The sequence below is a fragment of the Labeo rohita genome, chromosome 7 (genome assembly GCF_022985175.1).
Source record: "Labeo rohita strain BAU-BD-2019 chromosome 7, IGBB_LRoh.1.0, whole genome shotgun sequence".
Taxonomy (NCBI): Eukaryota; Metazoa; Chordata; class Actinopteri; order Cypriniformes; family Cyprinidae; genus Labeo; species Labeo rohita.
Window position 1 is genome coordinate 36,935,489 of NC_066875.1, and position 13,167 is coordinate 36,948,655.

Consider the following 13,167-nt stretch of genomic DNA (forward strand, 5'->3'; position numbering starts at 1 on the left):
TTTCCTCCTTGGTTGGGGATGTAATCGTCTTCACTGAAGTGAGCACTGCACACACGAAAATCCTTGATGCTGGATATTTTAGCTCCCGCAGAATAGCCGATGGCAACCAGCCAAAGCTGTCTCATAGCTATATCCGAAACAGGAAAACGATGGAATCTGAACGGTGATCCCGGCACATTCTTGTGGTCACAACCTGGGAATTTACAAGTTCGCACCATTGTTAATTTTCTACTTTTTACGTCGTTGTCATTCGAGTGTGTAAACACTATGGAACAGCTGATCGGAACGTGCGCACTGTTGACGTTGACAGCAGCGCGGATTGACGGTAATGGAAAGAACATAGTGCCGATTAAAACTGAGGTATGAATTTTGTCTGGAGTGTTTTTTGTGATGTAAATTAATCAAGCTTTGAAACGCATATAATTTTTTCACGTAAAAACACACAGTTTTGAGGCCCCGGAAACTAACCGGGACTACTTTCTTGAAAAACTTCCAGCGGCCAGAACTCTGACCACGGAGGTGATCACAGAGTGGGTCAGTGTGTATACACTATAGTGCTGGTAAGGATTGCATACAACTTCATGTCTTAAATAGGTGAACTATCCCTTTAATATTACAGGATGGAATGAAAATGTGATTGGTTTTACACTGCATAAAGCCTCAGAGGAAAAATGAATATTGTGTTCCCTGTACAAAATGGGAAAACTAGGGTGGCACAATATTGTTATCAGACAACAATACCATTAATCAAATGAATACGGTAATCATTCAGTACCATGGGTATATATTAAATATACCCATTAATTTGAGTTTATAATAGTGAATTTAAGCCCATTTGAAAAACAAAGAGACACTTCAGTTATAGTGAATGTGGTCCCTTCCCTTTATTCCCTTTTGGGATGTCCTAACTTGTGTCACAGTAATCTTCTATTATAAGCAGTGGCAGTTAAATGGCTGTCAATATCATCGGAATGGGGTGATTAATGAGGGAAGAAAAATGAAATGAATCCTTTTGTAAAGAAGGGCAGAAAAAAACAATAACGTCTGGAGTGGAATCCATCGATCAGCGTGAAACAGACAGATGGTGCAGAAGATGACAAGTTTCATCTCCCTCTTTGACTCTCTCTCTTTCAGTGATTTATGGCAGGTATTAATTGTTGTGATAATGGTTCAAGCCTTTGTGTGAAGATGTGAGCAGGAATGAAAAACTTATCGAACACACATCAATATAAGCGCACACATACAGTACAACCACTCACCAGTGTTGGGTGGTGCAGGGGCCAGACACCAGGGTTGCCAAGTATGTATTTATTCCACAAAATTGTTGAAATGTTGTAAACTGTTAAGAAGCTTTGAGCTGTTTATGATCAATGAGAAGAATGTGCATAACAGTTGACGTAAATTATAAAAAAACAACGAACAAAAAACACAGCGAGAAATAAATAAACTTGGCAACCCTGCCTGACAAACTCCATAATCATTAGACTCTCATATGGGGAAAATAAATAAATAAATAAATAAATAACTTAAGGACTCCTATTCTGGATTTTAATTTTAAAAATCTAAATAAATAAATAAATAAATAAAAACATTGCCCTGCATCATTTTTGATTAATAGAATTCAATACTTGTTTCTTAAATTCGGGTTGCTGATTTCAAAAATAGTGTCTTTCTAAAAAATAAATATTGTGTAAATTTTACTACATCCATACAGATAATAACAGATTTTGTGAGAAACGTTTACATAATTTATAAGTTATTTAACATTAAATTAAGTATTTGAGCATATTTTTTCCATTTCTTGGCAAAGTTTAAGATAAATGATAGATTTTGAATACTTAATAAAACAAACATTTGACTGCTTTTGTTATTCAGATAAGTGTATTAAAGCGTATACATATAATGTGAAATATTTTAATTTTCATTTTGTGAAAAACATGTATGTCATGGAAAGTTTTAGCAATGTTTTTATTTTTTTAACTCAGCCTTTTTCATTTTTCTTTCTTTCTTTTTTGCAGACGCAGACCTGTGTAATTCATACATGTAAATAATTCATAATACATAAAACAAACTGGAGAAAACAGAAGAGATTAAAAGCAAGCAAGAAAATTTTGAAATGAATTAATTTTGACTTTTTTTATTCGGATAAGTGCTTATATTAAAGATTATATATAATGTTAAATATTTTCATTTTTATTTTGTGAAAAACCTGTATGTGATGGAAAGTTTAAAAAAAAAAAAAAACTCACTTTTTTTCTTTTCTATTCTTTTTTTTTTTTTTTTTTTTTTTGCAGATGCAGGGCTGTGTAATTTATACATTTAAATAATTTATAGTACAATTTAAAAAAGAAAAAAAAAAAACAGAAAACAAGAAAAAGCAAGAAAGAACATTTTTAAATACGTAAATAAACAAAGAACAAGAAAGAAAAAAAATTCCAAAGAAATATTTCAAATTATTGCCCTGACATAACACTTCTGCACACACATGCACAAATTAAAATAAATGATCGCTTCTGCACTCAGGCCACTCACTTAAAGCATCTTCATCTTAAGAATGAGGAACAAACATTTAGAGGACATTCACAGTCTGTTCTGATTACAACCCCATCACAACGCCCATGAATCATGAGACAAATCCCCTCTATTTTTTTTTATTCAGTCCGCCTAAAACCATAATTTGTCACAAACGTGTGAGTGCGCGTTTGCTGAGGAATATTGAGAAAGACTATGGTAATTAGGATTTGTTTGTTTGTTCAGAAACTTTACTTGCTGACACAAATCCAATGACTTTCATTGCCCACACACAGACCCTGTGAATAAGTAAATAAATAAACGAGCAAACAAATAAATAGATAAGAAAGTGGGCTGCTTTACTGCTGAAATTCCTACATCTCTTTGAGTTCTTTCACTGAACCAGCCACTTGAAAAGACATATAATAATTTATCAACACGAAGGCTTTGACACACATTGCGTGTTCTGCCTCATTTCTAACAAATAACCAAGGCCGTGTCTGTACCCGCGCTGTGGCTTTTCACTCCGCACTGACGAAAACCTTGCATGAGCTTAGTTCTGGCTACCTGTACTGAAGTGGAAAAAGCTGCTAACTCTTCAGCGGAATTTACAGACGAGCCAAATGTCACTGAATTCAACACCATTCTCTGCAATTACAGTCCTTCGCAGCTAAGATTAAACCCTAATCCTGCTCTCGGTTACACAGTCACACATCCACCTATGTGTCGAGCTACCATATGGATTTTGGCTTTGTGGAAATGAAGTACTGATGGAAGGTGAAAGTCTTTCTTTTTTTTGTGTATTGTCTTTTCGCCCTCTAAACAAACAAGAAAGAGTGGCAAGTGCTCATTTTATAAAGCTTTCTGTAATAGTTTGTCCTAACAGGGTTGCTGAGACTGTTTACGGGGTTTGTGTCGTTCTGTCATCCTTTTCACCTCTTTGAACCTCCCTATGGGCTTTTTCCTTGAGTCTTTGCTCTCAGAAGCTCCTGGAGTTATTCTCACTTCATAGTTTCCATGAACACTGTCAGGGGAATACTGGATGTACTGCCATTAGGATGAAAAGAGGGTTGAAAAATGAAGAACATTAAGATAGCTTTGTGCAACAGTCTTTTCATTGTTCTTGCTCATCATTATTCAACATGCAGCATTCGCATAAACTTACTTGTGATGTCTGTCATTTGGTCACATTGGCACGACTGTGCAAAAGCGTCACTTACTCAGTACCCTTATTTCTTCAGTCAGGCATTCGACCATCCAATTACTCATTCATCAATCCCTCATTTACATGCTTACTCATTAACTTGCTCCATTATTCATTTGCATATTAATTAATTCACACATGCTCTCATGACTCATTAATTCACTGACTCAGTCAGTAAACTGCTGATTCATTTCTGTCATTAATCCATCCAGTCAGTTGTATTTCTCACTCGTTCCATGAATTCCATGCTCTCTCATTCATTGACTCACTCACTTTTTTTTTATTTACCCTTTTCACTCAATTAATCATTCAGTGACTGAATCGCTCATTGAATCACTCAGTGATTCATATAAAATTTTCTCACTTGCTCATTCATTCACTGATTGAATTATACAATAATGGATATATGATTTCTCATAATATATAATTAAAGTTATATATACAATGATTTCCCAAATATTAATTCATTTATCACCTAATTAAAGAGTAAACAATTAATTTATGCATTATTTTATTTATTCATTCACACTTTTCAACATTTATTCATTCCACAGATATTTTCTCACTTGCTTCTCTGTTCACATGTTTACTCTCTTAAAGCTGCAGTCCGTGACTTTTGGCGCTCTAGTGGTTAATAAACAGAACTAAATGCATCCTGCAGAAGTACATTGTAGCCGGAACTACTTGTGTCTGTTTATGTCTATGACGAATCACGCAGGTACTGGGCTACTCCGCCATGGTACCTACCAGAACCAGTCTGAAGTAGTTTGAATATAAAAACTTAGTATAGGTGTACCGTAGTGATTCAGGATAAGTCAAAAACATGGTTTGGAAAATGGATTCATGATGTAGTCGCTTATTAAATACATTTTGTACATTTTGAATACAAAAAAAGTTACAAACTGCAGCTGTAAATAATTTAATCACTCACAGAATTATATATACATTATTTCATGAATAAATTACTGAATAAATTAATTTACTGTAATATTATTTAATAATTAAGTATTAATGTAACAACTATAATTTAATAATTTAATGTATTAATTATTACTGCTATTCATACATTCTCTCACTCACTCACACTTTTTCCAACATTCATTTGATCACTTGCTCCTCTATTTACATGCTTATTCACTTAATAAAATTTTTTAAATAATTTCTCTTTATATAGCACCTTTCATAACATCATGGTCATTTTAGAAAGGAAAAGATAAAAGAACAAAAGAATAGGATATAAGTTTAAATAATTTAATCACTCAGTGAATTAAATATACATTAATGTACACTGCCATTCAAAAGTTTGGGATCAGTAAGGTTTTTAATGCTTTTTAAAATCCAACTGCATAGTGAAAATCAAGATTTTTATGTTGTTTATTTGACTATGTGGTGTCTATGTGGTGGTTTTAGACAAACCATGTCCCAGTCCATTAATCAACAACATTGCTGAGTACATTTTCACCCATTTTTGGCTGTCCCAGAAATGCAGTTTGAAACAGCCCTTTTTTGCTGTCACAAACTTCAGTAACCAAACATGTCAAAGGATAGATTCCTATCATTAGCGTGCAAAGTATACCAATAGGATTATCAACACAAAACCAAATATTAAACAGAGCATTTAATAGAGCATATAGAGCATTAAAAAGAGCACTTGAAAAATAACCTGCGGCAACAGTGTAAAAGTAGAACGGAGTTATTAGACGCACCTCTCCCGCGTTGCCGTCTGCACTTCACCTGCATATGCTCGCGGGCGCGAACTGGAATCACAAACTAGGCTGCATATGAGCCTTCAAGGCATTTTAACGGCACAGCATCTTCAAGTAAGTAACTTCAACAAAATGTTAAAGTATCCACTGTAGTTGTCCGGGAGTAAAAACAGTTTTATCAGTCATTATCCGTGTTTCACCATTATATCGCGTTTACTAGTTCACTTAGTGGATCACGGGTCTCTGGCTGTTGTGACTACATGGGGGCGGGGCTAATTTGCATATACATAGATCAAAGTAAAGTAAATGAGGCAAGGGGTTAGAGTTACATTCAAGCTGTAAGGCATGAGAAAATTATTTTCACAAGAGAAAACATTTAAATATGTCATTTTAATGATCAAAGATCAGTTTTTAGTGATACAGACTTTGACTACAGAGGGACTTTAAGGAGGACTTTTCCTCTCATCAAGGCTTTGTTTATTTGATTAAAAATACAGGAAAAAACAGTAATATTGTGAAAAATTATTGCAATTTAAAATAGTGTTGTTTTTTTTAAATTTTAATATACTTATAATTTATAAAAATATAATTTATTCCTGTGATGCAAGGCTGAATTTTCAGCATCATTACTGCAGTCTTCAGTGTCACATGAACCTTCAGAAATCATTTTAATATGCTGATTTATTATCAATGTTGGAAACAGATGTCAGGATTCTTTAATGAATTAAATAACAGTATTTATTTACAACAGAAATATTTTGTAACAACAGACATTACGGTTTAAAGTTTGGGGTCAGTAAAATTGTTCTTTCTTTCTTTGAAAGAAATAATACGTTAATTCTAAAAATAAAAAAAAAAGTGATAGAAAAGGCTTTTGAATAAATGCTGTTCTTTTTAACTTTTTATTCATCAAAGAATCATGAAAAAAGTTCCACAGGTTCCAACTGTTTCCAACATTAATGATAATTCAGCATATTAGAATGATTTCTGAAGAATCATGTGACCCTGAAGACTGGAGCAATGGTTGCTGAAAATTCAGCTTTGCATCACAGAAATAAATTATATTTTAAAATATACTAAAATAGAAAACTAAGTAATAAGTCATTTGAAGAATAAATATTAATTCATGCATTCTATTATTTTCTCACTCCTTCATTCAATCATGACCTTATTCATTCACTTACCCATTAACAAACTCATTCTTTTATGGATTTTCTCACTCATTCAGTTCCCTTATTTTTCAGGTAATTAGTAAGTCACAAGATTTGTCCCTACATCGATTCATCCTACAGTATCTCATTCTGTGATCAATAATGTGTTCCGTTGATTGGAATTAATGTAGAAAGTAGCATCTGTTCCTCCCTGTGGGCCCTTCAACCTGCTGTTTTACAGTGCTCACCTGAAAGCTCCTTCAGCGGGCAGGACTGCAGGGTGAACCGTCGGGAGCTTATCCACAGTCAGCTGTCAATCAAAGCCCTCTCTCCGACTGAAGAGCCGCCCGCTGCGGGGAAAAAGAGACACGCTTGCTCAAACACTGCTCTTTTCCATCATCACTTACTCTTGTTCTAAACCTACGCACCCAAACAATGAAGCAACCCCACCCTGCCATGAATATTCATCGGCTATTTTAATTAGATGCAAAGCGAGTGTCAAGGGGACGTAATGAAAGACAAGCAATTAAGGGAAAACGGGAAAGTTAGTGCCACCTTTGCCCTCTCGTTAAACGCCCAGAAGCCAATTGCTTTGTCAGCCCATTTCTGATCCACTTCCTTTTGAAATGCGAGCCATTAAAGGCCAGAAATTATTTGTAAAAATTAAAAGGAGTTCCCTCTTTGAAAGGCTGTGATCATTTATCTTTCAGGACGCTTTAACAAGCCTTTGGGGGACAACAGAGTTCGAATAGCTATGTAAATTAGAATGACTATGTGAAGCGGCTGACAAGAGTAGCCGTTTTGTTTTAAGGCAATTAAACTGTGGCTTTAAGTTTTTGTCCGCAGAAAGAACGAGTCCTGTTTTTTGGAGTTTAAAAAGAACTGCTCTAACCGAGAGGAGTTCAATAAGAAAATAAAATTATATTCAAGTACAAAAAAAAACAGAGTGTGAATAATACTCGTCTTCTGTTTTTATGCCTGTCTAAAGAAGATAGGGATTTAGCAGGGAATGCCTTAGCTGTTCTCTCTCTTTTTCTCCCGTGTATTTTTCATCATTCACCCATCTCCCTCCACAGCTCATGCACAGGAAAAACAACTCTCACCACTTCACTGTCACATGGTCAACGGTGAGAAAAATGACTTTGCTCTTGAATAAATATGACTTGGGGTCCAACCCCTCATGCATAGTAATAATCACAGCAAACATGCACACACACACATACAGGTTTGAGCACACACGCCTAAGGCTTTGCTGAGTGTGTATAACGGGTGGCTGGTGACAGACAGAAGAACAGGATGCCAACATCTGCAAATCTCTGAGAATTGTGGGTAAACTGCTAAAAGCATTCACATCATGACTGCATGCTATCCTTATCAAGACTAGCACATATTATATTCTGTGTGATTTTGGAGTATCAGTCAAAAAAATGTCCAATCCACCTGACATTTTAAGGTATTATATTATAGAATACAACTGAAAATGTTGCCTTGAGAAATCACACAGGTCTCTAAGGCTTTTCACACTTAACTCTGGGTTAATGTCTTATTAACAACCCGAACAAATGCTAGTTTTTACCCTAGGTTAAACCTTATTGCGATGCTAAAGTTATATAGGGTGAAACAATGAGGTGCTAAAATGCTACAGTGAGTGTGAAGCAACAGACAGCCAATCATAAGCTGCCTTGATGCCTTATTAAATATTAATGTTTTTACAGTCACAGAAAGTCTTTCAGTCCGAGGGAAACCCAAGTTCATGGGTTTGATTCCCAGGAAATGCAATAACTGATAAAATGTATATGTTGAATACAATTTTTAGACACTTTAGATACAAAACACTAAAGTGCTTTGAAACATGCAGCGTTATTCTATGCGTTGACATAATTTTAACTGAAACAGGAAGACAGAATGGGACATATCAAGCAGTTCTGCCCCCTTTTTTTTAATAGGCAATAGTGTTTTGTTTAAATGACAGCTTGGGCCGGAGCCATTGAGCTCGTTAAAGCCACATTCGACAGCTTATTATGACAGCCACAATCTTGGGCCCTATGAAACATGGATGGAATCGTGGAATCCAGTCATAAAAATGGAATTTACTGTATAATGCGGAATGTCATGGAATTTGTCAAAGTTTGGATGAATCATGATATGGACGAGTATCTCTAAATATTAAGCAAAAAAAAAAATTTACATATGAATCCTTCATGTTCTGCGTGTCTCTGTGTGTGTGCATGGCACAGACACGCGGTTTCGTTTACTACACACATACTAAAGTACGCGTGACGCTCGCTGGGATTTCAGTGTCTGCCGTCTCGCCAAATGAGGACATAAACACATGAACAACATTTCCAGAACTGCTCTTAAGTTTCTTCATGAGAAGAATTTTACTGCTTTGTCTAAGAGAAACGTCATATCATATACACACAGAAATGTATAGGTATTCACGGCAAACCATCAAAATTACTATCGTTTAGTAGAATGAACATAATACTACTACTACTTTTATTACTAAACTTTTTTTTTTATCAAGGAATAATCACACAATATTTCTTTCATGTTTATTTTTAATATGAACTTTGTTTGCCAAAAAATAAAGTTGGTTTAATTTTCATTTTATTAAAAGATAAATTAAATACATTTTTTATGCCTTCATTTGATAATCAGAAAACATTAAATATTTTAAAAATATTGTAAAAAATAAACTTTAATAAATGAAATTAAATTTGCACTCGAATAATAAGACATGCTTAAACAGAATTTGGTAACAATAAGGTGAGAAAAAATAAAACATTTCATAGGGCCCTAAACATGTAATTTTTGTTAAACTTTTGATAAATTGATGTTAAATAGTGTAAGTTTCATAATTTTTATTAATTAGGCTTGCTTTTTGATTAATAAAATGTAATTTAACCACAAAAAAGAGTCCAGAAAAATAAAAATGGAAAAACAGAATCCGGAAAAATTAAAACAAAACGGAATTTGGAAAAAAATAAAACAGATTTCTTAGGGCCCTAACAATCTCACCTATATTGCAATAATATATAGCATTCTGTGTAGAATTCAAATGGGTCCGTTTTGTGGTCTGTGCCGACTCGCGCATATGATCCGCTCCGTGCTATCGTCTGCAGTGTCCCCGGTCATGTTGCTTGTCTAACCCGCAATAGCACGGTAAAAGCCGAAGAAGAAGCAGCTTGTCGGAGAACCATCAGGGTAAAGGCTAGAAGGGATACAGCTCTGGTTACTGGGTATGCGCACATCAATCTAACGATATTTTTGTCACACTGTACAACAATAATACTGTTTTTGTATTATAGCAAGGGCTAAGTTTAGGGTTGGGGTAGGTGTAGAATAAAACACAATCTAATAGGTAGAACAATTAATTGCATTGTTAGTTTCCAGTCTGAGCTGTATCCCCTCTAGCCACAACCAACCATCAGCCGTGACGGCGGCAAATAAGTATAAAATCATCAAATCATTATTTAAAACTACAAAAGGGAACAGCAACAATGCTGCAACAGCAACGATGAAACAGGAGAAGATGGCATTCTTTCAATCTCCACAAGGACTTGTACCATGGCAGAACAACATTGTTTTTTGCGGACAACTAAGTGATGCTATGTAGTAATAAATGATAAAAGACGTTTCGGATTCTACAGAGAATTTGACTGGACAGAAAGTTTGATGAGAAACTGAAGTGCAGGGTGATGTCATCAAAATCGTTTATCCATATTAGCAGAAGTGAGAGACTGTAAGTTTTAAATGCTTATATCTTGTAAATGCGAATTTTGTCATTATTTTACAGCACACTAGCTTATAGACAACCTTATGCTAACATATTCATACAAAAAAACAAACAAACATACAACTTCAATTTTGATTTCATGACTTTAAATATAAACATAAATAAGAAAAAAAAAGAAAAAAAAATCTGAAAAAGGCTAAATAAATATTTATCAGTATGCAACCAGCCATTTGTTCTGGAATGCCTTTTAGAGTGCAGAAATCACTCAAAAGTAGCTTTAATATTACAATTCACAGATTACAATAAATAAGCAGACTGACCATAAATCCTATAAAATTTCATTACATTTTACATTAAATCTTCTGTAACCTGAAACCCAAACACATCTGAAGCTCTGAGGATATGCTAGAAATGTGATCTTAAAGCTGGCTGGGTCACAGATGTTTTTACGGAGCGTGTGGAGTACAGCGAGTTGATTAAAATCCCAGCTCTGATGTAACAGGTGGAGGAAACACGGCCTGTGAACACACATCCATAAAGCACTTACACAAGATCCTCCTGCTCTGCAGGAGAGAGGCTCTTGACGCGGATATATGTGAGAAAGAGTGAAAAAATCTTCAAAGAACTCAACGGAATTGCGTTTTTGTACATCGGAAAGATGGTTGTGTTTTTACAAAGCTATACTTGGGGGACTAAAGCTAAAACTGACAAAACCTCAACATGGGGATATACTCAGATAAAATGATTATGCTTTTCCTAGTAATTACAAATTGTAGAATAGATACAAATCGTAATAATTAAAAAGATTAAAAAATTATAATTAAAAAAATGCAATAAAAATAGCAAAAAAAAAAACAACTATGATAAATATGATAAACTATTTGCAATGTATCGAGCTGCACACTGTTCCCACTTGTGGAGCTTAATAAACTTAACAAATGTTAATAAAGTGGCTTAATAAAACAATAAACAACAACTTAATGAACATCTAAAAGTACAAAAAGGTTTGTGTGTGGATTAGGTGTAAGGTCAGGGAATAAAAAATTGCATTAGCTCAATATAAAACAATAGACGTCTATAGAAAGTCCACTATAATTGAAAAGCAATGGTGTGAGTGGTCAGAGGGTTTCTCAAATCTCTCCTACAGCAGACGTTTAGTGATAGATTAGGTTTCTCATTATCCACCTCTGTGCTGCGCCTCTCAGAAGACATTGGCCAGTGATTCACTGAACCAATTTAACCAAAACCACTCCTGGAAGAATTGAAAGAATATCCTGCTTAAACACCTGTGATTTACCACAGACACTCAGGCTATATGGCGTTCATATAGCAGAAATAGAGCTAAATGATGAAATTCTGTGTAACAGGACTGACATACGGCAGAAAGAGAAAGAGAGGGTAAAGATGTAATGTAGGAAGACTAGATCACAGATGAACACTGAAATGCTTATAATGAGTAGAGCCGTCAACCGTCCCCTCTAACAAGAAATCATTCTGGACTGCAAGGAATGGAGTTGGATTCTGTATTAAATCCTATGGGACAAACTTTGTCCCTTATATTAGTCTTTTCAATCCAAACAGCTAGGAGAGTTGTGTGAGCCTTAACACTGGCTGTTGCTATCGTTTTTATATACATATATAGCTCCAGGCGCATGCTTTGCCTGTGTAGCATTTGGTTTTGTTTACAATCTGGTCAGTTGTCACAGATGGTTCACTTCAATCTGAAATGCCGCATGTGGTAAAAATACATGGGGAGTGTGAGAGTGTGCCTTACTCTTCTCTGCTGAAATTGACATTCCCAGTAATGCGTGATAAAGAGAGAATCATCTTATATACATAAAACAAGAGAATGCGTGTGAGACAGAGAGGTTGGTAGGTAGCGGGTGTTTGAAGTAACTAATTAACTGCAGAGACAGATTTGACCTTTTTCTCAGACTACATCGATTTCCCCTACGGCACACACACATAAATACACAAACTACACCACTATAACACACACACAGAGATAAATAGATAGAGGATGGTACACTGTAGAACTGACAAACACAAGATAGTGTGAGATAGAAAGTTTCCAGTTAATGTGAATCCACTAATACGCACTGTGACAGTTGACCAGAACAACACACACACACACAAACAAAAACACACGTACACATCTTTGATTTGCAGCTGTGTTTATGTTATGACTATATTATTCTTTCTCCTGAAATCCACTTACAATGTTAGTCAAGGTTTCTTGCATCAAAAAGAGCCATAATTTAATTTTATATTCGTCACAGCGTGCGGCGGTGTGTTAAAAATGAGAAAATAGATGTTCCTTATTATAGTCAACAAATCTCTCTATACCCGAATCACCCGATGCTTTCAGATGATGAACACCTTATTCCTATTTTTGTTGCGCTGCTTGCAAATAGCCATTTCACTAAGCCACTTTATATTCCCCATCCTTCTGAAATAAAATTGTGAAAGTCTATATAGTAGATCAAACTCTTTTATTTCATAGAGGAAGGAATATTGATTTTCCATGATACAGCATCTATAAGATGTCTTGATCTTGTTTATTGTGTACTGTTTTGTTATTTTACAGCATTGAATCAGAGGGGATTTAATTTGAACTTTTTTGCCCACTGATCAACAGAAAGAAACTTGTTAAAGTGTGAAAAATTATTATATTACAGTGATATATTATGCTGGTTGGTTTGACCAAAAATCTGTTTACATGTACAAGGGGAAGTTTATGATGTAAATTAGATTGTATAATTTTAAAATTTGAAGCAAAAACAGAATGGTCTGACCTTAGCTTTCTGAAATTATGCTACATAAAACATCTGCATGAAAAAACAACAACAGATGGAC

At 34.9% G+C, this 13,167-nt stretch overlaps 1 protein-coding gene across 5 annotated transcripts in view; it reads right to left on the reverse strand.

Annotated features, from left to right (window-relative positions):
• htr2cl1 (5-hydroxytryptamine (serotonin) receptor 2C, G protein-coupled-like 1) overlaps positions 1-13,167 on the reverse strand; it is a 113,466-nt gene that overhangs the window by 28,545 nt on the left and 71,754 nt on the right. For all 5 annotated transcript variants that reach the window (XM_051113988.1, XM_051113987.1, XM_051113991.1 and 2 more), the window contains one exon: positions 6,821-6,922. The gene's annotated coding sequence lies outside the window, so the exon portion shown is untranslated. The remainder of the gene's footprint in view (positions 1-6,820; positions 6,923-13,167) is intronic.